The sequence below is a fragment of the Panthera onca genome, chromosome F2, assembly GCF_046562875.1.
Source record: "Panthera onca isolate mPanOnc1 chromosome F2, mPanOnc1 haplotype 2, whole genome shotgun sequence".
Taxonomy (NCBI): domain Eukaryota; kingdom Metazoa; phylum Chordata; class Mammalia; order Carnivora; family Felidae; genus Panthera; species Panthera onca.
Window position 1 is genome coordinate 45,098,433 of NC_138356.1, and position 25,009 is coordinate 45,123,441.

The 25,009-nt window shown below is 36.2% G+C and overlaps 1 protein-coding gene and 1 long non-coding RNA gene across 2 annotated transcripts in view; one reads left to right on the top strand and one right to left on the bottom strand.

Annotated features, from left to right (window-relative positions):
- STK3 (serine/threonine kinase 3) overlaps positions 1 to 25,009 on the bottom strand; it is a 282,561-nt gene that overhangs the window by 200,274 nt on the left and 57,278 nt on the right.
- The window catches only part of LOC144615115 (uncharacterized), a 48,907-nt gene continuing 41,088 nt past the window's right edge, over positions 17,191 to 25,009 (top strand). The window contains exon 1 of the long non-coding RNA XR_013553575.2: positions 17,191 to 17,446. This is a non-coding gene — a long non-coding RNA (uncharacterized LOC144615115). The remainder of the gene's footprint in view (positions 17,447 to 25,009) is intronic.

Here is a 25,009-nt window from a genome sequence, read left to right on the forward strand (position 1 = left end):
CACAAATATTCTTTGTCACTCTTACTACATGTTTTATTGATGAAAAATTTTTTCAATATTAAATTTGCCCTTTCCTTAAAATTAGTGATGTCCATAATTTGGCTATTGTTGAGCCTAAATGTCCATCAACTGATGAATGGATAAAGAAATTGTGGTTTATATACACAATGGAATACTACGTGGCAATGAGAAAGAATGAAATATGGCCTTTTGTAGCAACGTGGATGGAACTGGAGAGTGTGATGCTAAGTGAAATAAGCCATACAGAGAAAGACAGATACCATATGTTTTCACTCTTATGTGGATCCTGAGAAACTTAACAGAAACCCATGGGGAGGGGAAGGAAAAAAAAAAAAGAGGTTAGAGTGGGAGAGAGCCAAAGCATAAGAGACTATTAAAAACTGAGAACAAACTGAGGGTTGATGCGGGGTGGGAGGGAGGGGAGGGTGGGGGATGGGTATTGAGGAGGGCACCTTTTGGGATGAGCACTGGGTGTTGTATGGAAACCAATTTGACAATAAATTTCATATATTGGAAAAAAAAATTAGTGATGTCATTCCTAAAGCACATAGCCTCTCCCAAAATCATTGTGACCCTAAGAAATCACTATTTCCCACATCTTCTGACACTGAGGTAGCAGTATCACAGCTACTTGTCCTGAAAGTAAATTCAGACATTCTTCTCTGTGATGTTGCTAATTCTTGATGAAAAAGAAAATCAACAGTTTTACACAAAGGAAAGGAAACAAAGGTGGCTTGCCAAGAGTCTCCTGCATGAAGTGATTATGCCCATACCACTCCTCCTCTTCTAACCGAGTCATGTCTAAACCCACCCAAATCCTGGATTTCTGGCCATAAGAATGAGAACTCAAAAATGAAAATACCAGAGAAAGACTAGGAAAATGGAAACACAAACTAAGGTTATCAGGGAGAGGATAAGAGGGGAGAAGGGAGAAAAGGTGGCCAAGGAAAGAAGTGGGAAAGGAAACATTCTCAGTAGCTATGGCAATAGAGCCAGATCTCTACCAGCCTTTATGCTAATCATTTTCCATGCATTATCTTATTTATCCTTACGACAACTCTCCAAGATATATACTATTTTTACCAGCAATTGACAAATGAGGAAATTATTGCATTGAGGTTCAGTAAATTCCTTCTCCTCACATACAAGATGGAACTAAGATTTGAGCCCTTGTCTGATCATAACCTATGCCTCTCTTGACAAGCCTTGCTCAAGTGCCACTTATGAAAGCCTCTATTTTAAATATACCCACATAATAATAAAAGTTCATGACAATAAAATCTACTTCTCCCTAAAAGTACAACCAGCAAATATAACCTGAACATAAGCTGATGGAAGATGGGAGGAGGGGAGTTCCAATTTATACAAAGATAGAGGACACTATTCTATTTGAAAAAGAAGAAAAGAAGGAAAATTCAAATACCCAACAATGGGATAAAAGGAAGACACAGTACAAATTAAAATTATAAAAATATTATACTACAAAGCTGTAGTAATCAGAATAGTATGGTACTGGCACAAAAAGACATATATATCAATGGAATAGAATAGAAATCCCAGCAATAAAGCTACATGTTTGTGGTCAATTAATCTACATCAAAGGACTCATGAATATACAATGGGAAAGAGACAGTCTTTTCAACAAATGTTACTAGGAAAACTGGACAGATAAATGCAAAAGAATGAAACTGGGCCACTTTCTTACACTATAAACAAAAATAAACTCAAAATGGATTAAAGACCTAAATGTGAGCCCTGAAACCATAAGATTCCTAGAAGAAAACAGTACATAATTTCTTTCACATCACCATAGAAACCTCTTCCTGGATATGTCTCCTCTGGCAAAGGAAACAAAAGCAAAATTCAACTATTGGGGCTACATCAAAAGAAAAAGCTTTTGCAGAGAAAAGGAACCATCAACAAAACAAAAAGGCAACCTACTGAATGAAAGAAGATATTTGCAAAAGATATATCCAATAAGGGGTTAATATCCAAGATATATAAAGAACTTATATAACCCAACACACGTGCACATGCACACACATACACACAAACACACACACACACACACACACACACACACACATGCACACAAAACAAATAATCCAATTAAATATAGGCAGAGGAGCTGAACAGACAGCATTCCAAAGAAGAAATACAGATTGCCAGCAGACACATGAAAAGATACTCAACATCACTAATCATCAGGGAAATGCAAATTAAAACCACAATAAGACATCACTTTATACCCGTCAGAGTGACTAAAATAAAAAACACAAGAAATAACAATACTGGTGATGATGTAGAGTAAAAGGAACCCTCATACACTGTTAGTGGGAATGCAAATAGGTACAGCCACTGTAGAAAACAGTATGGAGTTCCTTTAAAAAAATTAAAAATAGAATTACTATATGATCCAGTAATACCACTAATGGGTACTTACCCAAGGAAAATGAAAACACTAATTAAAAAAAATATACGCAACCCTATGTTTATTGTAGCATTAAGTGTCCATTCATATCTCTTTCTCTCTCTCTTTCACACACACACACACACACACACACACACACACACACGAATACTACTCAGCCATAAAAAAGAATGAAATATTGCCAACTGCAACAATAATATACATGGACCTAAAGTATATAATGCTAAATGAAAATAAGTCAGAGAAAGACAAACACCATATGATTTTACTCATGTGTGGAATTTAAGAAACAAAACAAATGAACAAGCAAAGAAAAAAGAAACCAAAAAAGCCAGACTCTTAAATACAGAGAACAAACTGGTGGTTGTCAGAGGGGAGGTGGCAGTGGGGAATCAGGAAATGTGTAGAATTGTTGAATCATTATATTGTACAACTGAAACTAATATAATACTGTATGTTAGTCATACTTGAATAATTATTCATATATATTTATACACACACACATATATAAAGACTATGTAGAATGTGAAAATAACTATTGGAAGAAGTTTCAACTGCCACCAATGGCACAGTGGCTCATGTCTCATTAAGAAACAACCTGGGGACAACTGGATATTCACAAGCAAAAAAATGAAGTTGGACCCCTACCTCACACCATATATAAGAGTTTACTCAAAATAGATCAACAACTTAACTATGAGTTAAAACCATAAAACATAGGGGTAAATCTTCATGGCTATTGGTTTGTCAATGGATCATTAGGTGTGATATCAAAAGTACAAGCAGCAAGAGGAAAAATTATAAATTAGACTTCATCAGAATCAAAAATTTTGTGCATTAAAGGCTATTATTAAGAAAGTGAAATGACAACCTACAAAATGGGAGAAAATATTTGCAAATCATACATCTGATAAGGGTCTAGTATCCAGAATATAAATAACTCTTTCAACTCAACAAATGACTCAATTTAAACATGACAAAGGACTTAGACATTTCCCCCACAAAAGATATACAAATGGCCATATATGAAAAGACAGATGTTCAACATCATCATCATTAGTCATTAAGAAATGCAAATCAAAGCCACAATGAGGTACCATTTCACACCCACTAGTGTGGCTATAATAAAAAAATAGAAAACAGTGTTGGCAGGGATATAAAGAAACTGGAGCTCTTGGACACTGGTGGTGAGAATGTAAAATGGTGCAGCTTCCATGTAAAACAATGTACAGTTCCTCAAAAAGTTAAAAATAATTAAACACAGAATTACCATGTGACCCAGCAATTCCATTCCTAGGTATATATTCAAAATAATTGAAAACTGGTACTCAAACAATGTATGTACAGGAATGTTCATAACAGTACTATTCACAATGGCTGAAGGTTAAAACAATACAAATGTCTATCAACAGATGAATGGATAAACAAATTATGGTATATACATGCAATAGAATATTACTCAGCCATAAAAAAAAGAATAAAGTCCTGATACATGCTACATTGTGGATGGACTTCAAAAACATTATGCTAAGTAAAAGGAGTCAGAACAAAAGGGCACATATATGACTCCATGTATATGAAATATTCACAACAGGTGAATCCTCAGAGAAAGAAAGCAGATTGGTGGTTGCCAGGGGCTGAGGCAGGATAGGAAAAACAAGGAACAATGACTTACTGAGTTTGAGGTGATGAAAATAGTTTGAAACTAGACAGAGGTGGTGATTATACAACATTGCGAATACACTCATACCACTCATTAAAATGGCTAATTTTATGCTATGTCAGTTTCACCTCCATTACACAAAACCCTGACATGAAAATTCCTAAACAAATTGGGAGACAGTTTACATATAACATTAATATATAACATCATAAATGTATTGTACATGTCTATTTATAGTACTTGAACAATGTGCTGGCTTTGGATAAATTAATTTTATCAAAACAAACAAACAAACAAACAACTTGGACCTCCTTCCCCTAACCTCTGAGGTCCCAACTTGCCCTAATCCTTTCCAAATTAAAACACTCTTAAGACTACCCTAAACCAACTCTCAATCCTACACTCTTCAGTGGTAATGTAAGAATGTGACTTACTTGATAAATCCACTCTAGTACAAGATACCTGATCCAGAATGCCCTTTATTCATTCAATAAATACTTATCAAACACCAATAGCATACCAGGAATTACACTAGTTGCTGGGGATACAACAGTGAATAAACCAAGCAGCGTCCTTTCTCTCATGGAACTTATATTCTATGTGGAAGGGATAATTTGATGATAATATGATAGAAAATAGGATAGTGCAAGAAAATATCAGTGATGATTACTATCAGGACAATAAAATACAATGCTATTGACAGAGAATGACTGAGAAAGGCTCTTTAGCGTAGACATCAAAGAAAGCCTGAGAGACATTTCTGAAGTCTTAAATGACATAAGAGAGCTAAACATGTGATTGGCTATCTGGGAATATGACATTCCACACAAAGGAAACAAGAAACACCATGATTCAGGAAAAAAGTCTCCTACATTTGAGCTCAAGAAAAAAGGCCGAAGTTTAGTGAGTCAGAAGAACAGTAGTTCTAGATGAGATCTGGGAGACATGTAAAAGCACAAGGCTTCATAGGCCATGGATATGGAGTCTGGGTTATTTGAAAATTCTAGTACTACCAGGAACTTATTCTCTATCTTAGACCAGACAGTCTGACTTGGTGGTCAAGCACTATGCTCTAGAAAGCAAGCACTATGCTCTAAAGTTGCACTATCCAATACAGTAGCTCCCAACGTGTGAAACATAGCTACCCTAACTAAGATGTGCTATAAATGTACAATATACACCAAAGTTCAAAGTTTAGTACTAAAAGGACAAGGTAAAGAATCTTATTCATAATTTTTAAATTGATTAGGAGCACCTGGGTGGCTCAGTCAGTTAAGCATCTGACTCTTGATTTCAGCTCAGGTCATGATCTCATGGTTTGTGTGATCAAGCCCCATGTCGGGCTCTGCACTGTCAGTGCAGATTGGGATTCTTTCTCTCTCCTCCTCTTTCTTCCCCTCTCTGGCTTGCGCATGCACACACACACACACTCTCTCTCTTTCAAAATAAATAAGCTTTAAAAGAAAAAATTTTTAGTTGATTACACTTATAAATGATATTTATATATTAATATCATAAACTTATTAATGTTTAGCATAAGTCATTAATATTAAGATACTGTTATGTTATATTATTTAATATTATAATATTGGTGCTATATATTAATATATTTGATATATTACTAAAGTTAACCTTACCTATTAATTTTTTTTAATGTGATTACTAGGAAATGTTAAATTACATTTGTGGCTCATTTTATGTTTCTATTGGACAACACCACACTGAGAAAGGGTCGTCAAGGGCAGGGATCTTTGTTCTTTTCACTGATGATGTATCCACAATGCATAGAACCATGCCTATCATATAGTTAGCACTCCATAAATAATAAATGAATGGATACAGACTCGTAGTCACAAAAAGAAAGGAGATACAACACATCTGACATTTCCAATCTTTCTAAGTTAGCAGTTAACAGCCAAGGTGGGAGAGTGGGAAGTAGGAGTGTTCTTTAGGGCCACCACAGTGACCAAGGTGTACAAGGTGGTGGTGCTGTCCTATGTGCCTGGGTTTTCTCCCCTCTCACCACTCCTGGTATAAAAATGAAAGAGCTTGGGGGTACTACAAAACAGTCCATAAAACTGTGTCATGTTTAATCATTTCAATGTTGACATTTTCAGCTACATAGACTTTAATTTTTATCCTCTTAACATTCCATTATTTCCAACCATTCCATTATTTCACTAACCCTTCATTAACTCTGATTTGTTATCTCTGCTTCTGAACCCTATATTTCAGAGCTATACGAGAAAAAAGTTCAGGAGTAAGATCTGCTACATACTTTGAGGTCTCAAGAGCTGCCTGATTTCAGTGCTGTAAAGCATTTGCTACTAGACAAATCCACAGCAAGACTAAAGATTTGCCAAAGATATTATACTGATTCAAGAACTGTCTAACTTTACTAAATGATTTCAAAGGTTCATTCCAACTCCATGATTCTATAATATATTTACAAAATATCTTCATACTCTTAACAGATGAATAAATTCACACTAATCCGGACATCCATTTTTTAAATTCTTTTGACAAATATCTACTTCACTGGCTCTCTCATACAGACTCTGTTAAAGGTGCTAGGTGTTGAAGGTGAGAACATGGACAGTCTCAGTCCTTATAAAGCTTATACAATTACCTTAGAGCATAGCCTGTATTTGGCCCAGAATTGTCAAAGGTGGAGAGGGCAGACCTCAAGCAATGTATAAATGTTATAAAGTCCTTCTTCCATTATGCTTTTCTCTCTTTGTAATAAACTCCTCCCCCTTACCTCAGGGGGTCACTTCATATGCTGCCCTAATCAAAAAATGACACAGTATTCAATCATTCATACTAGTACACGGATACATCTTAATTTAAAGTCATTTGTAGTACAGTATTATTTAAACAATCCATTTGAATATTAAAGCTCAAATGAGGTAACTACACATTAAGCCTTTTAACTTCAATTATGAAAATGAAGGGTTTCTATCCCTCAATAAAATCATTTAAACAACAGCGGTGCCTGGGTGGCTCAGTAGGTTAGGCGTCTGACATTGGCTCAGGTCATGATCTCATGGTTGGTGAGTTGGAGCCCCATATCGGTCGGGCTCTGTGCTGACAGCTCAGAGCCTGGATCCTACTTCGGATTCTGTGTCTCCCTCTCTCTCTGCCCTTCCCTCATTCACGCTCTGTCTCTCTGTGTCTCTCAAAAATGAATAAACATTAAAAAAATTTTTTTAATCATTTAAACAATAAATAGTAACATTTTCTAGAACACAAAGATATAATGTCTTAATTTTTTACATTACTTTATAGTTATAAGGAGTATTTTATGAGTCTCATGACAACGCAATTAAGTAAAGAGAAACACATCATCCCCTTTTTAGATGAAACAAATTCAGAGAAATAAAGTGGTCAAGTATCATACAACTACAAAGAGGCAAAGCCCACATGTCTTCTGGCTCTATTGCCTATACTCTTTCTATCACACCACAGACAGATGTCACAAACATCATTATGTATGAAAGGGTCGCAATATAAGAAAACAGAGAGCTGCACTCAATGGGGAAAAACTGAGAGCTTACCCCCCGAGATCAGGAACACGACAGGGATGTCCACTCTCACCACTGCTGTTTAACATAGTGTTGGAAGTCCTACCATCAGCAATCAGACAACAAAATGAAATAAAAGGAATCCAAATTGGCAAAGAAGAAGTCAAACTTTCACTTTTCACAGATGACATGATACTCTACATGGAAAACCTGAAAGACTCCACCAAAAAGCTGCTAGAACTCATACATGAATTCAGCAAAGTCGCTGGATATAAAATCAATGTACACAAACTGGCTGCATTTCTATACACCAATAATGAAGCAACAGAAAGAGATATCAAGGAATCAATCCCATTTACAATTGTACCAAGAACCATAAAATACCTAGGAATAAGCCTAACCAAAAAGGTAAAAGATAATATATGCTGAAAACTATAGAAAGCTTATGAAATAAATTGGAGAAGACACAAAGAAATGGAAAAACAGTCCATGTTCATGGACTAGAAGAACAAATATTGTTAAAATGTCAATACTACCCCAAGCAATCTACACATTCAATGCAATCCCAATCAAAATTGTTCTCAGAGGGAGAACAAACAATCTTAAAATTTGTATGGAACTACAAAGTCCCCGAACAGCCAAAGTAATGTTGAAAAAGAAAACCAAAGCGGGAGGCATCACAATCCCGGATTTTAGCCTATACTACAAAGTTGTAATTACCAAGACAGTATGGTATTGGCACACTGAAAAAAGACACATAGACTAATGGAATAGAATAGAAAAGTCAGAATCGGACCCACAAATATATGGCCAACTAATCTTCGACAAAACAGGAAAGAATATCCAACAGAAAATAGACAGTCTCTTTAGCAAATGGTGCTGGGAGAACTGGACAACAATATACAGAAGAATGAAACTGGACCACTTTCTTATACCATACACAAGAATAAGTTCAAAATGGATGAAAGACCTAAATGTGAGACAGGAAACCATCAAAATCCTAGAAGAGAAAAGAGGCAACAACCTTTTTGACCTTCACCACACCAACTTACTTGACATGTCTGTGAAGGCAAGGGAAACAAAAGCAAAAATGAACTATTAGGACCTCATCAAGATAAAAAGCTTTGGCAAAGCAAAGGATACAATCAACAAAACTAAAAGGCAACTAATGGAATGGGAGAAGATATTTGCAAATGACACATCAGGTAAAAGGTTAGTATACAAAATCTATACACAACTTACCAAACTCAACACCCGAAAAACAAATGATCCAATGTAGAAATGGGCAGAAGACATGAATAGACACTTTTCCAAAGAAGACATCCAGATGGCCAACAGACACACGAAAAGATGCTCAACATTACTCATCATCAGGGAAATACAAATCAAAACTACATTGAGATACCACCTCACACCGTTCAGAGTGGCTAAAATGAACAACTCAGGAAACAACAGATGTTGGCAAGGATGTGGAGAAAGGGGAACTCTCTTGCCCTGTTGGTGGGAATGCAAACTGGTACAGTCACTCTGGAAAACAGTGTGGAGTTTCCTCAAAAAAGTAAAGATAGATTTACCCTATGACCCAGCAATAGCACTACTAGGAATTTATCCAAAGGATACAGAGGTGCCAATTCATAGGGGTACATGTACTCCAATGTTTATGGCAGCACTATCAACAATAGCTAAAATATGGAAAGAGCCCAAATGTCCATCAACTGATGAACAGATAAAGAAGATGTGGTATATAGATACAATGAAATACTACTCAGCAATGAAAAAGAATGAAATCTTGCCATTTGCAATAGTGTGGATGGAACTGGAGGATATTATGCTAAGTGAAATAAGTCGGTCAAAGACAGATACATGTTTTCACTCATATGTGGAATTTGAAAAACTTAACAGAAGACCATGGGGGAAGGGAAAGAAAGAAAAAAAAAATAGTTACCAATAGAGAGGGCGACAAGCCATAAGAGACTTAAATACAGAGAACAAACTGAGGTTGGAAGGGGATGGGGGGTGCGGGGAAAATGGGTGATGGGCATTGCGGAGGGTACTTGCTGGGATAAGCACTGGGTTTATGTAAGCAATTAAATATTGGAATCTACTCTCAAAGCCAAGAGCACACTGTATACACTGTATGTTAGGTAACTTGACAATAAATTATATATATATACCCCAAAAAAGAAAAAAACAGAATTGCAAAACTTGCTCCAAAGATGATATTGAAAATATTTTGACAATCAGCTAAAGCAATGTCTAATTAGAACGGTTGCCAGCCATAGTACAAGTGGTTAACAAACTAAGGACAGATACCAGCCATACACAAGCAGTAAAACCGAGTATCAGCCCAGAGTATCAAGACAAAATGCAGGCCTCATCCGAGCATTCTAATGTAAATTATTTTAAATGCTGTGCCTGCCAAACAAAACAAGTATACCTGTTAATAAATTCTGCGAGTAAGTGGATCCCCTGGCCTGAAAAGTAACCTTAACTGAGGACATTATAGGTGGCTTAATAAGTACTTTATGGAAAACAGATGCTTAATACCACTAAAACAAACATATAGATCAACGATTGAAACAATTTTAAGCTATTTAAATAAAAATAGAAGACATTCAAAGTATCAAATCAGTAGGCAGAAAGAATGCTTTCTAATCGAAAAAGCAAACAAAAATTATGAGAATTTATTAGCTTTGTTTACATAAATACTATAAGCTTAGAAAGCTTAGAAAAATATTCACAGAAAATATACTAAGATATTTAGTGTACAGAATTATTTAGAATATAAAGAGCTCACATAAATCTTTCAGAAAAATAATAAAACCCAACAAATAAGTAGGTAAATAAATGAATATACACAACTCACAAATATGCAAAAATTAAAAATAGAGCTGGTTAACATACACAGAAAATAACAAACTTCACTAATTATCAAAAAAAAAAGCAAATTAAAACAATGAAGTATCAGTTATAAAATCGATCACAATGTTGCCAAGGATAAGAGCACATGTATGGCAGACAGGAAGAATATAAAGCATGCATAAAAGTGATCTAAGAATGCAGAAGTATTTTCCAAAAACCCTAGATAACATTCATTCACTGAAAAAAAAAAAAAAACATTTATTGAGCATCTACTCTGCACTGAATTTAAAAAATCTTTAACCTTGGGGCACTTGGGTGGCTCAGTGGATTGTGGATTAAGTGTTGGACTTTGGCTCGGTCATGATCTTACTGTTTCTGAATTCAACAGCTAGGAGCCTGGAGCCCGCTTTGGATTCTGTCTCCCTCTCTCTCTGCCCCTCCCCAGCTCACTCTCTCTCAAAAATAAATAAACAGAGGCGCCTGGATGGCTCAGTCAGTTAAGTGTCCAACTTTGGCTCAGGTCATGATCTCGCGGTTCGTGAGTTCGAGCTCCGCATCAGGCTCTGTGCTGACAGCTCAGAGCCTGGAGCCTGCTTCAGATTCTGTGTCTCCTCTCTCGATCTGCCGCTCCCCCACTCATTCTCTGTCTCTCTTTCTCTCTCTTAAGAATAAATAAACATGAAAAAAAAATTAATAAAATAAATAAACTTAAAAATTTTTAATATTTAAAAAAATAAATGAAATAAAAAATCTTTAACCTAACCTCATATGGTTCCAATCTAGCATGGAAGACAGACTTAGAAACTCAGAAACTATTAAAACACTTTCAAAGTGAAATGGGACCAGAGTGGAGAGCAATTAATTAGGGAAGAAAGAGAAGTGGCATTAAAATTAGGCTTTGAATAAAAAAGAAGTTCACCATCGAGAAAAAGGAAAATTTTCAATAGAATAATTCAAATAATTAACTGAAGAATAATATAATAGTTATGAAATGGCACTCAGAAATCAAGTAAGGCCCATTCTTCCCCCTTTCATTAAGATGGGAAAAATGGCAAAAAAGTGATGGGCCAAATTTCAGCCTTCTAAGTGCCAAAATGCAGGTAAATCTTAGCATATTTGAAAGAATAAACGTTTACCTGGTCTCTTTTAAATGTCAATGGTATTAAACGAACTGTGGATAAAAGCAGTATCTGTATCAACATTTTACAAGCATTTTCTGGCCCTAATAGAGAAGAATGAGATAGGAACTTGTGTTTATTTAATGGACACTATACAGTAGACTTTAAACAAGATGTTTATTTCGTATCCTTAGAAAAACTATTTTGTTATAAAGACAGGAAAGAAGGCAGGCAGGCAGATAGATGACAGTCATTTTCCGAAAAAGTTTTGTTTTTAAACAACATTTAAATATGTTAAGAAATTTCATTTTATACAAACTTAACCAGTTACCAAAGTGACTAGAATTCTATTTGGCAACAGAGGTAACTACTTATTCCCATCATTAAATAAAATTTAAAGTGCTATCATTTTCATTTCTGTAATAAAGACTTTTTAACAGTTCAGACAGACCATACCCATCAATTTCAAAATGGTCAGGTTTACACTAAAAACACTCAGAAACACACACACAGACACACACACACGCACACACACACACACGCACACACACACACACACACACACACACACACACACACACACACAGGAGAGAAGATCTTAACTTATACAAAATGAGCTAACTAATGTCAGATTTCAGTTCTAAGATAGAAAACTCTTAGATCCACTCTCAAACCACGGCTGACACTTCATTTAGTGGTATCTGTCAAAATCCTCTCCAATGAAAAATCTTATCAACAGAGTACTCCATTTATGGATTTAATTATGTTACCTTTAATACAATGCAGGTTTAATTTGATTTTCACCACTATATAAATGGGGCAATGTCATTTTTAAATCACTTGAATATTTTATAGGTCTATTTAAAAAAATAAATAAAAGTGGGAGAGATATAATAAACCATGAATGAAATAAATACTCAGTAATCAGGGATCAAAATAAGACTTTTATAGCTGAGCTAATACATTAAAAGACGGAAGTCCACATCTGGTTTCAATACTGGTATGAATTCACTGGCAAATTTAAAAAGAATCTCATTGTACAAAAACAAAAAGATGGTTTTGATAGGCTTTAGTCCTCTGGTTACTTTTGTTTCTAGAGTCATATGATTAGTATAATAATATGATACATTTAATATGTCACTGTGTATATGGTTTTGATAAAAATGCACCCAGCAAATTGTCTCAAGGGCACATGCCCAAGCTGTTTTAAAATATACATACTGCCTTAATGTTTTTGTGTCAGTAAAAACAAATTCAAGTGAGCTTTTGTAAGTTCATACAAAATTAAGAATTTTAATTTTCTAAAAATGACTCGACAATCCTACCTAAACCCCACCTTTTTGACATACTTACTTATATAAAATAATACATTAATTCCATATTTAGTACCTATTATCTATTAAGGAAATGAAAAAAAAAGTGACATAGTTTCATCTTTCAAGTGCCATAGACAGCTAACTATATATTATTATAAAATTTTAAGTTTCAATTTTCACAGTGACTTTTCACAAAGTCTTGAAAACCATTTGATGAAAACCCACCTATGTAATCTTTACACAGTCTTTTAAGTCCTGGATCAAATCTCACCTCTTTCAAGAAATCACCCTATATTCCCCAAGTCAGGATTTACCTATCCACAGATGAGGGGGTAACATCAAAAACAGCTTACACTTAACTGAGATTTAACTATGCCAGCTACATTAAAGATACTTAAACACAACTGGAGGAGGTAGGCACTAACAAGAACTTACTAAGAGCCTGTTACATAGCCCTTGCCTTCATGGTGCTCATAATTGAGTGGAAACGGAAGGGCACAGGAACAAAGAATTACAATATTAAGGAATACCTGGAACAACAGGATTAGCTATAGGAGCACTCCAGGACAGCAGTTCCCAAAGCTGATGATGCATCACAAACAGTACTCTTAAAATCCAAACCATATAATTTAACCCTCAAGGCCTTGAATGATACAGTTCCCACCAGCCTTGATAATCTCACCACACCATTCTCCCTACTCCAGTAAGGCTTCACAGAGGAGGTGACTTCTGAGTTGCCTCTTGAAGAAAGAACAAAGTTTGTCTGGTGACCAAAGAGGGAAAGAAATACTAGGTAGGTGTAAAGGCAATGGGCATAAAAATATATGAAGTTCAATACTAGTGAATGGCTCTTTGTGTTTGAGTAATGTGTATGGGAAAACAGTGCAAAATGCAAGGGTAGATTAGGGCCAAACTCTGCTTTACATATCTACAAATTTTTAAGTGAAACAATGATACAAACATCTGAACTTTCAGGAAAAACAACTCTGATAGTAAACTCTCCGCCTACTGGTGTGGAAAGCTAATGTGGGGATAATAATGAAATCATTTATGGTAGTAGCAGCAGCAGCAGCTATAGTAGCTAACAGGTATGCAACTCGCTTAAAATCCCAATGGAGATTTCTGTGGTAGAATTAATAATGAATACCTTATGCAAAATTAGACAAAAGTAGGGAAGATGAAGAAGTATCACAGCATGCAGTGAACCAGGAAGGCACCGAAAGCAAAACCCATACTTCTTCATAATTCAAACTGAAATTGCCTCAGCGCTAAGAAGTTATATATGGCTTAGGCAGCAGTCTCTCAACCAAAAAAAAAAAAATTTGTTATTAAAAATGAACTTAGGGGGTGGGGCGCCTAGGTGGCTCAGGCAGTTAAGCATCCCACTTCAGCTCAGGTCATGATCTCATAGTTTATGGGTTCAGGCCCCACATCAGGCTCCACACGGACAGCATGGAGCCTGCTTGGGATTCTCTCTCGCTCTCTCTCTGCCCCTCCGTCACTTGCACTCTCACTCTCAAAATCATAAATAAATAAACTTAAAAAAAAATGAACTTGTGGCACCTGGGTGGCTCAGTTGGTTAAGTGTCCAACTTCAGCTCAGGTCATGATCTCACAGTTCATGGGTTCGAGCCCTCTGTCGGGCTCCATGCTGACAGCTCAGAGCCTGAAGCCTGCTTCGGATTCTATGTCTCCCTCTCTCTCTGCCGCTCCCCTGCTCACGCTCTCTTTCTCTCTCAAAACTAAATTAAAAAAAAAATTAAAAAACAAAAAATGAACTTGCCCTCTAACCCAGTAATGCCATGTTTCAGGATGTATCCAATGGACATAACAACATAAGTATGCCAATACACAAATACAAGAGTTCTTGCCACTCTGACTATAACAAAAACTGAAAAGTTGGAACTCATCTTCTCCAAAATAGTGAAAAAAATATTTTTTTAAGTTTATTTATTTTGAGAGAAAGAATATGCAGATGCATGAGTGGGGGAGGGGCAGAGAGAGAAGAGACAAAGAATCCCAAGCAGGCTCTGAGCTCTCAGCCCAGAGCCCGATGCAGGGGCTCAATCCCACAAACCATGAGATCATGACCTGAGCCGAAACCAATAGTCAGACACGTAACCGACAGCCACTCAAGTTGCCTCCCAAAATACATTTCGTTACATACACACAGACCTTTGCTACATACACACATGTACCAGTATGGGAAGATCTCTAAGATATATCAGAAGTTAAAGAAAAAAAAAAGACAAGGTATAGAACACCACATCTATAGTATGAATCCCTCAAGTAAAATAAGGTATGCATACATATGTGCTAGCAAGACCCACAAGAAACTATTAGCTGACATTACCTCAAGGAAGTAAAACTGAGGGATGAGTAAGGAGACACTGAGTTCCTCTTCCATACTTTTTAAAATTTTTACAATCTACTCATATTACTTGCATTTTTTCCTTAATTTATATCATTAAAGGGGGGAGGAGCTCACACATTCTCGTTAAAAGTACAGACAACAGTGCTATAAAATTTTAAAGGCTCTTCATCTAAAATCGTTAAAATTAGTGATTTTCTACCTAAGGAGCTAAATTCCAATTTTCTATTAGATTAACTTATGTACATCTCTTGATTTACTAAAATTAACCAAAACTTTACTGGATAAGACACAATAATTTTTTAGTATATTTTTCTAACGTTAGAGAATATTCACTATTTCAACAAATATCATAAAATTCTTAAATCATTAGTTAATTAAAAAATATATGCCATTTTTAAAGTTTTTGCCTTGATAACAGTAAATTAAGTTTGTATAGAATTTTCCAGGTTACAAAATGCTCTGACACTCATCATCTTTGTTCCTCACAAAACACTGAGGTAGGTAAGGAATGTAATATGATATTAGGTCCATTTTAGGCTTAGGCATCTTGGGTTTAGAGTAGTTACACAATGTGCCCAGGGTCACAGAGCTACCAAGTAACAACGCAGGAATGAACCCTTGGTCTTCCGGTTCCACCTCCAGGAATGCTTCCACCAAACCATACCACTTCAAATGACCATTGTCATGGTGTGCTAAGGGTCAGGTTTAAGACAGGGAGGGAGGGCTAACCACAGATCTGGCAGTGACAGGCAGTCCACTCAGGCAAGGAATAAGGAATGTACAATATAAAAATAAAGTGTATGAAGGTGGGCCTGACTGATGAAAAGAAAACAGAACTGGGAGAAATGCCAAGAAGAACAGCAACTAAGGTGACATTTGGGCAGTTTACCAATAAGGGCAGCCAAGGAAATACCTTTGTAAGGTTAATTTACTTAGTTAAGGTAGGAGAGAAAGTCTATTGGAGGAACTATATAGTAATGTGGAAAAATCATAAAGGAAAGTGTTTATAATCCAATCAAAAGATTTAGAAAAAATGTAATGGAGTGTAATGTGTATGATGTGTTTAATCAGAGATTAAGGCCTGGCACATGATTGCTATGAAAAATTCTAAAAGTCTAATCCTACAGTGCATGGTCATCTTAATGCTGTGGCTTGGAACGTTAAGAGGCATGTGTGAAATATACTTAGAACTCACTTTCACTCTATGGTATATACCAAAAAAGGAGCAAGAATCACTTTCCATACAAAAGAACTAATTCTCCTAAAATTCTTGTGCAGCTGTAGACAGTTATTACCTGCTCAGGGTGAGAAAATCCTTGTAAGAAAAGGGGCCGTGGACACCAGAACTACTAACAGGATCAGTCCACCCTGGCCTAATAAGGAACTATGAGTCTTTAATCCTGATAAGTAGAGTTTCCGGGAGAAGTCTTACAGCAAACATTCACTCCTGACAGAGCAGAAACAGGCTCCTGGAAAATATCAATCTTTCCATCCTTTACTGTGACAGAAGGAGAAAGGGATGAAGACCCAACAGTTTGACCCAAATGTCACCAAAAACGTCTTCTAACCTTTAATCTACATTTTGGGAGTTATTTAGAGGTGGGTTGTTTTTGTTTCAATTTTTTTATTGTGTGTGGGGTTGTTTTTTTCTTTTTTCTTTAAAGTACCTTCACACCCAGCACGAAGCCCAATGTGGGGCCTGAACTCACTACCTGAGATCAAGACCTGAGCCGAGATCAAGAATTAGATGCTTAACTGACTAAGCCAACCAGGTGCCCCTTTTTTCTTGTGTTTTATTCCTGACATAGTTTGTTTTGTTTTGATTTTAGTTTTAGTAAATATATAAAAATATCTATTACATATAGCCATTCTAATACACATTCACCCTTCTCCTGCTAACAAATTTCAGGGGAAATCACTACTTCCCCATCCTCAGAATATGTATTTCTAATAGTCAGCTCCAACCTAGCTCCAGGTTAGACACAAACCTAGGTCTAAGCCAATTACCACATCACAATGATGTGTGCAGAGAAAGACACATGACCTATTCAGAAGCAGTGAAGCACAAGACTGCTTGCTGGATTTCAGCTAGAAAGTATAACCCAGTAGCTGCTGGCAGCCCTCTTGCGACAATAAGGTAAAAATTTGTGTGAGACTAGACTCCATACAGAGGTATCAGAATAAAAAGGTGAATTCAAGTAATTCCTTTAATCCAGAATCTGCCATGCATAAAACTAGCTCTGCAAAGATTTTTGGTAATATGAGCAAATAAATTCCCCTTGTGACGTAAGCCAATTTAGGCTGGGCTTTCTATATAACTTATAACCAAGAGTTGAAAATGATACAATAAACTTGAAGTTGATACCAAAAAGTGGGGAAGTTCCTGGAAAAAAAGGTTTGTATAAAGCACAAACCACTGATCAACTTTAAAAATGCTAAAGGTTATTCCAGATATTTAACAACATGAGATCTCTGAGGCTGGTTTCTATATTCTGCCCCCAAACAAAGGGAATTCGGTAATTGTGGGGGCAGGGAAAGTAGAATCAGCATGTTTTTTAAACGGAGCATAAAGGCTTTTCTTAAGTCTCCTTTTTTGCCTTCATTTCGTAGTACTGCTTCCCTCAGCTAATAAATATTTACTCCAAACTGTATTAACATTACATTCAGACTTCTCATTTTACAGGACTCCTTGAATGTTTCAGTGTCCATTAGTTTTTATGGCATACATGATATAATCACATACAATGGTGACCAAACACCTTGCTAAAAATCAGTGGTTTAGAGAAAGTTGAGGAATTAAGTAGCAATCTCTGAAATACCTAAATCTCAAAGGTAATACTCAAGCTTACATGTAAGACTTTATCCAAACATCCATCAAGCCTCAGATTCCAACTTCTTTACAATCAAAATTTCTTCCCCTCTTACTCCTTCTCTCTTGGGAAAAGAATACATACATTTAATGGGGCTCTTAGGTATCCAACATGAAAAAAACACTGGGGAAAAACAGCAGAACAACTCAGTAACTCCCTCCCACCCCTCACCATGCTATCTCATCCCACCCAAAAAAAGGAGGGTTGAGGGTATAAAATAGCCAAAGTCTTAAACAATAAAAAATTTATGGGATTCTTCCAGAAAAACACAAATCTGCTCAACACAAAGTACATACATTAGAAAACATAACTAGAATATTTTAGCCATTATTACAGGGCAGAGAGAGGCTGTCTTTCATGAAATCTGGATTGCAGATGTTTGGCAAAAAAAAAAAAAAAAAAAAAGATTAATAATCTATCACAAAGTCCCACAACTAGTGATTCAAAATGAAAGCTTTCACTACTTACACCATATGTAAATATACATATATACACGCTGCTTATAATCCCTTGATCTGAAGAGAAAGAGAACTGATACTCTACTGTGAAAATGGTCAGTGGGCAGACATTTTAAAATCCTTTCCCACATGAAAAGATTCCTGAAAAAGAGATCAGAAGACAACAGAAAAGCACTCAATATATATGGAGTTGTAAATCCTGTATGAACTAGTATCTATTACACAAAGGGGGAACATGCAACAAAGTGATTAGGGAAGTCAAACATGAATTAGTCCAATAACAAAGAGCCAAATACACATGCCCAAAAAGCACTTTATGGAACAGAAATCCAAACAAATAAAAAAGATGTCTGTTATTAACAATAAAATAATAATTAAACTTTGAAATTCCAAAGAAATCAATAAGAAACTGGTATGCATTCACCAAGAAAAAACAAAGCTGTCTGAAGTGACACAAAATACACATCAAGGCAGAACATATATTTTTAAAACACATTAAATCAAGCATTTACTAAAAAGACCATTACGTACGAGGCATTAATTCAAAGGGCACTAAGATAACATGTCCTAGTATGTTGTGAATAGCCACTGTCTGATTCTATTAAAGAAACTTTCACTGCACCTAAAAATGTACCTCTCTTATTAAGTGTATACCTCCTTCATTAAAAAAGATAATTCAAAGTACAAACAGTGAATGTTCAGACTCTGTTCTTGGTTCCATAGTCCTCTGCATATTCTGTTCAAACACATCTGATTGCAAAGACATTCCCACCTATACAAGTGAGAATGACAGGATGATGACAGTACCAACAGCAAATAGATACAGGGTTTTTATGTGCTAAGTGCTATTCCTTGCACTTTATATATTTAATCTTCGGAACAACTCAATGAAGTAGGGTGGTCTTCTTATCCCATTTAGCAGATGAAGAAAATGAGTAACAGAGAAGTTAAGAAACAGCCGAGTTCACACAGCTAGTATGTAGGACTCAAACCCAGATCCTCTGCCTCCAGAGTCTGTGCTCTTAACTATAGCAGTTAGCTGTCATGTCAACCCTTTCTTTCCCTCTAAACTGCTTTACCACTCTGTAATTCAGTTTCCTATCTACAAAATGGCTCAGTAATAGTTCTTATGTCATACAGTTGTTTAATTCTTATATGAGGATTAAATGCAAAAACATATGCAATGTGTTTAGAATAATGCCTGACACATACCAATACTAAATAAATAGCTGCTCATAAAATATCTATCAGGACACCTGGTTGGCTCAGTCAGAAAAGCATGTGACTCTTGATCTCAGGGTTGTGGGTTTGAGGCCCACATTGGGTGTAGAGATTACTAAAAAATAAATAAACTTAAAAGAGCATATGCTATAAATAAAATAAAAGTAATTAATTAAATATCTATCAAAAGTCTGACACCAGAGTTGAGAATCACTATTATAAAACTAACAATCAGTGAGAATTTACCAAGCAGAATGGTCTTAATGTGTCCTTCACACTTCTAAAGAAGTGATGTCTAAATAAAACTTGGCTTTCCCAATTATTTCCATTATAAAATAATAAGCCCACCACCAGCTCGGAGGAAAACGCATATACATAACTTAGAAGCAGCCTTCTTCAGTCTGGAACTTCCTCTCCGTTATTTTTTGTTCCCTCAATGCCCAGTTCTCCCCAATATCACAGAAATATATCTCATCCCGGTAAAGGTAAATACTAAAAATTTCTCTTGTATTCCAAGATAAATGTTTATATACATTTTAAGACACAAAATCTATTTGGCATTTTAATGTCATTCTCATCTGTACAGCTGGCTACTGGGTATTCTGAATGGTTTCAGCCAGAATTCTATCCTCAGTTTGCCTTTCCTAAAGAGCTACGGAGTTATGGAGATGGAAAGAACAGTAGCAATCCTCTAGTCCAGGGTCTAGAGCTGATCCAGATTTAAATTTGCTTCTAATTTTCTGTTGTGACAACATTCTTACCTATGTGTCACTGTACAACTTGTGCTAGGGTTCCTCCAGGTGCAGATGAAAGAGGAGAATTAATTGCTGGATGGATCTCAGATTGTATATGTATTCAACCTTGAAAGAAATTATCAAACTACTCCTCAAAGTAGTTGTACTACACACCTAAGAATATGAAAGTTTTAAAAAATATATACATAAGATGAGGGGGGAATATCACTGATTCAGATTCAAAAGCCAACCTAAATTTGTAATAATTTGTTTAGTTATTTGCATCTCCTCCTCCTGAAACCTCATTAAGCTGATAGAGACTTTTTTAAATAAATAATCAATAACAAAAGAATTATCACAGGAGAGTATAATCAATTTGGAAGCATTCTATGGAAAGAGCCACAGCCAAGAGCAGGCAAAGAAGGGGTCTGCAACAAAAGGAGTGATTGCCACGTCAACTCCAGGGGGCTCCAAATTAGCAACACTGGGCAGGGAAGGCAGGAATAAGAAGGGGGACAGAAACAGTGGCTAGCTTCTCCATGGAAGCTGAAAAGAAGAAAATGGAATAAGAAAACAAAATGGAATCCCTACTCTACCCCTACCCCCATCCCTGTATAAGCAGATTACATGCATTCTGGCACTTACCCCCAGACTGGGGGGCAGGGGTGGGAGGAATGACTCCTCTCTCAAGAAACTGAACAAATTGCCTCTGTAGGCCCTTCCCCTAAAAGCCAGCTCCTAGCCCATTCACCCTAATAACACCTGCCAGTCAAAAAGCACTGCCCAATGCTTCCAGTGAGAGCTAGTCAGCCTTTCTGTTGGCCAGCCTTACCATAGGCTAGACCAGAACAAAGAAAGCAAGTAAAACAACAATCGCAGAGAAGTAGAGATGATTCAGGAAACAGAAAATAAGTGATTAGAAAAACTTCCACATCCATGTCTCAGCATCAAGATGTTACAAAAAAGAAATAATCAAAAATGAAAGAGTTCTTGTAAATTGAAACCTAACTCCTGAAATAAAAAGTTCAGTTAAAAGAATTGGAAAATAAAGTAGAAGAAACCACCTCCTACCCACTCCCCAGAAAAGACAAAAAAATCTAGGAGGAAAAAAAAAAGAATAAAATTCAGGAGATTCACCATCCAATAAAGAAAACAGAAGAAGATTATCAGAGAAATGTTCCAAAGCTGAAGGCACAAGGGTTTATTTGAAAAGCACAGAGTGCTGAGCATAACTAATAAAAAGGACTCATACCTAGACACATCCTTCTGAAACATCTTGTTCCTTGTACAGTATCAGAACTATCAGAATAAAAAGAAAAGTCTAGGGCACCTGGGTGGCTCAGTCGGTTAAGCGTCCAACCAGCTCAGGTCATGATCTCGCGGCTCCCCGCATTGGGCTCTATCAGAGCCTGGAGCCTGCTCGGTATTCTGTGTCTCCCTCTCTCTCTGCCCCTCCCCTGCCTGAGTGTTCTCTCTCTCTCTCTCTCTCTCTCTCTCTCTCTCTCTCTCTCAAAAATAAGTTAAACATTTAAAATAGGAAAAATTAAAACAAACAAACAAAAAAAGAAGTCGAAAAAGCTCCAGATTTGGGAGGGAGTGGTAAAAAACCTACAAATAAATAAGACTCTGAGAGGCATTAGCTATAACATTAGCAACCCTGGATGCTAGAAGGTAATACACAAAAGCTCTCAAAGTTCTGAGAAAAACTTATTTTCAACATAAATTTCTACATAAGCCAACAATCAACTGTGAAAGCAAAATAAAAACATTTTCAGACATGCAAGAACTCAAATAGTCGATCGCTTATTCTTGTATCATGAAGAAGATAGTTTAAGGAAGAAAACAAAACAAGAGTGAAAACTAACGAAAGAGGAAGTATACAAGAAAATGATGGCACTAACCCAAAAGTCCAGTGAAAAGAAATTCCAAGGACACAGCTGTACAGCAGACCTAAAAAGCAATGAGTCCACATTAGAACAAGAAATCAGGAAGCTCCAAAGAATGTCTTCTCAAAGAAGAATCACATAAATTCCAGGAAACAGATCAAATGAGTAAGAAAGAAGACATTAGCAAAATGATAAAGAAGGCTTATGCTGCTTCTCTAAACATAAGGGGGGGAAAAGGAAACAACTCCAGAAAAAAAAACAAAAAATTATACAGCAACATCATGATCCTAACATAGATCCATCAAACTACAATGTGGCAATGATTCTGAGCAATTAAGTGTGAGAAAAGTAAATCCGTTTTTAAACCAGATGCTGGGAACTTTCTCCAGGTGACCTAGAAGTATGACCCTGAACTTTTAGAGAGGGAAGTATAAATTCAGCACATCATTATTTCTTCTTCCAAGATGTCCTTTACCCTCTCTTCTCTGATTCATTCATTCATTCATTCATTCATTCATCCATGCATGCAAGAAATATTTCCTGAGCATTCTACATGCCAGGCACTGTGCTAGGAACAGAGATAAAGCCTTAAACAAAGAAGATAGGAGCCAGCATTCTAATGATAAAGACTCCTCCTCTTCCAAGAATCTGCTAAGGGGTTATATCTCCTACCAAGCTTTCTCTGAACTTCCATGTTAGGCTAAATACTTCTCTTTTACTGCTCTGAAAGAAGTCTAATTCTTCACAGAGTTGAACTAGCTTTTTATATAGGTATTATCTCAACAATGCAACAATGGCAAAATTTATTAGAGTTATTTGGACCTCTACTGCGCAGCACTGCACCTAGATCAATAAATGTTTTGAACCTTTCCATTCAACTGAAATGTAAATAAAATTGCCAAATAAAATGTAAAGCATTGCAGATGTTAATTATTATTTAACAGACGAGGAAGCTAAAGTCCCTGCCAGTTATATGACGTGCTCAGATCTTGAAACTAGTTTGTGAAAGAGCCAAAACTAAAATCCATAGTACTAGGTTAAGTTAAAGTAAGTGGTCAAATCAAAAAATGGGTCAAAATGGGAGAGAATAACCTTAGGCATTTTCTTAGAACTTTTCCGAGTACACAACAAATAAATACATTAAAACTTCTGTCCCTGAGTGGCTTATAGCAGGAGAAAGCAACTACAACTATTCTTTTCCTAAACACTAAAGGCTGACTAATTAAATGTGATTTCTAAGTATGGGATACCATAGCAGGGTGATCTACATGTAAGTTTCAGCAAACTTAAACCATGGTTCAAAACAATGTAATTACTTTGAAAAATAGTCAATTACTAAAATATATACTAGGACTTGACCTGTGTTTGTGAGTCTGAGCACAGAAATCAAGAATTTAACTCACACATATTTATAGATCCCCAATACTTAGAAGCTGAAAGATTCAATGAATACTAACTAAATAGTGACTTTTACTCATAATGCAACCAGGAGACTCAGAGAAACTTTTATCACCCATTGGAATATAGAAGTGTTTCACCTTCATCCTATCTCAAGTACTACTACCATTAATTACTACAGTTGTCATTTATTATCAGCTCAAATGCCAACTCTGTGATCTGCCCCATGTTAAGCAGCAACATTTAAATAGATACAATGCCAACCCCTTGCTGCTCAGCCTCAGTCCCAATCACTGGAACATAATTAACTCCTAAACTTAATTCTATGCCTTTATCTTTTCCTAGATATTTCCCAAAGAAAAAGAATAGGTGAGGGTATGAAACCTCTGAAAGAGATATTCTGAAGCTTCTTCTTCTTTAAGATCTATTCTGACAATAAAATAATTGGTTTTCTGACTTTTTAAAATATGTAAAGTGCTGGGGGCACCTGGGTGGCTCAGTCAGTTAAGCATCCAACTTCAGCTCAGGTCATGATCTCGTGGTTCGTGAGTTCGAGCCCTGTGTCAGGCTCTGTGCTGACAACTTAGAGCCTGGAGCCTGCTTCGGATTCTTAGTGTCCCTCTCTCTCTGCCCCTTCCCCACTCGTGCTCTCTCAAAACCAAATAAAAATTTAAAAAAATTTTTTTGATATGTGAAGTGCTCATATAACTATTAGCAAACTGCCAGGCAATCCCGAAAACTGGTAAGAAAAATGCCAACCATAATGACAAAACAGCACAAAAAGGAAATAAAAGAGCCAATACACATATAAAAAGGTGCAAAGTCTACCTACCTGTCAAAATATGAAAAAAGTAATAATAATAGTAAAGATTATAATAATAATGGCAGCTAGAATTTATCATGCTCTTTATGTGTGAATGTATAGTAAACACCTAATTAATTAATTAGATAAGAAACTACTCAGAAAACAGGAAAAGTTTCAAAGAGGAGGTGATCTCTGAGCTGGTGCCTCATGGACGCAAATTCAGTAGACAAAGCCTGGGGATAAGAGAAGCACTCAAAGGTGGAGGAGAGGATGAGGTAATAACATTTACAAAAACACCAAATATGAATCCAGTTTTTATTCTTGGAAC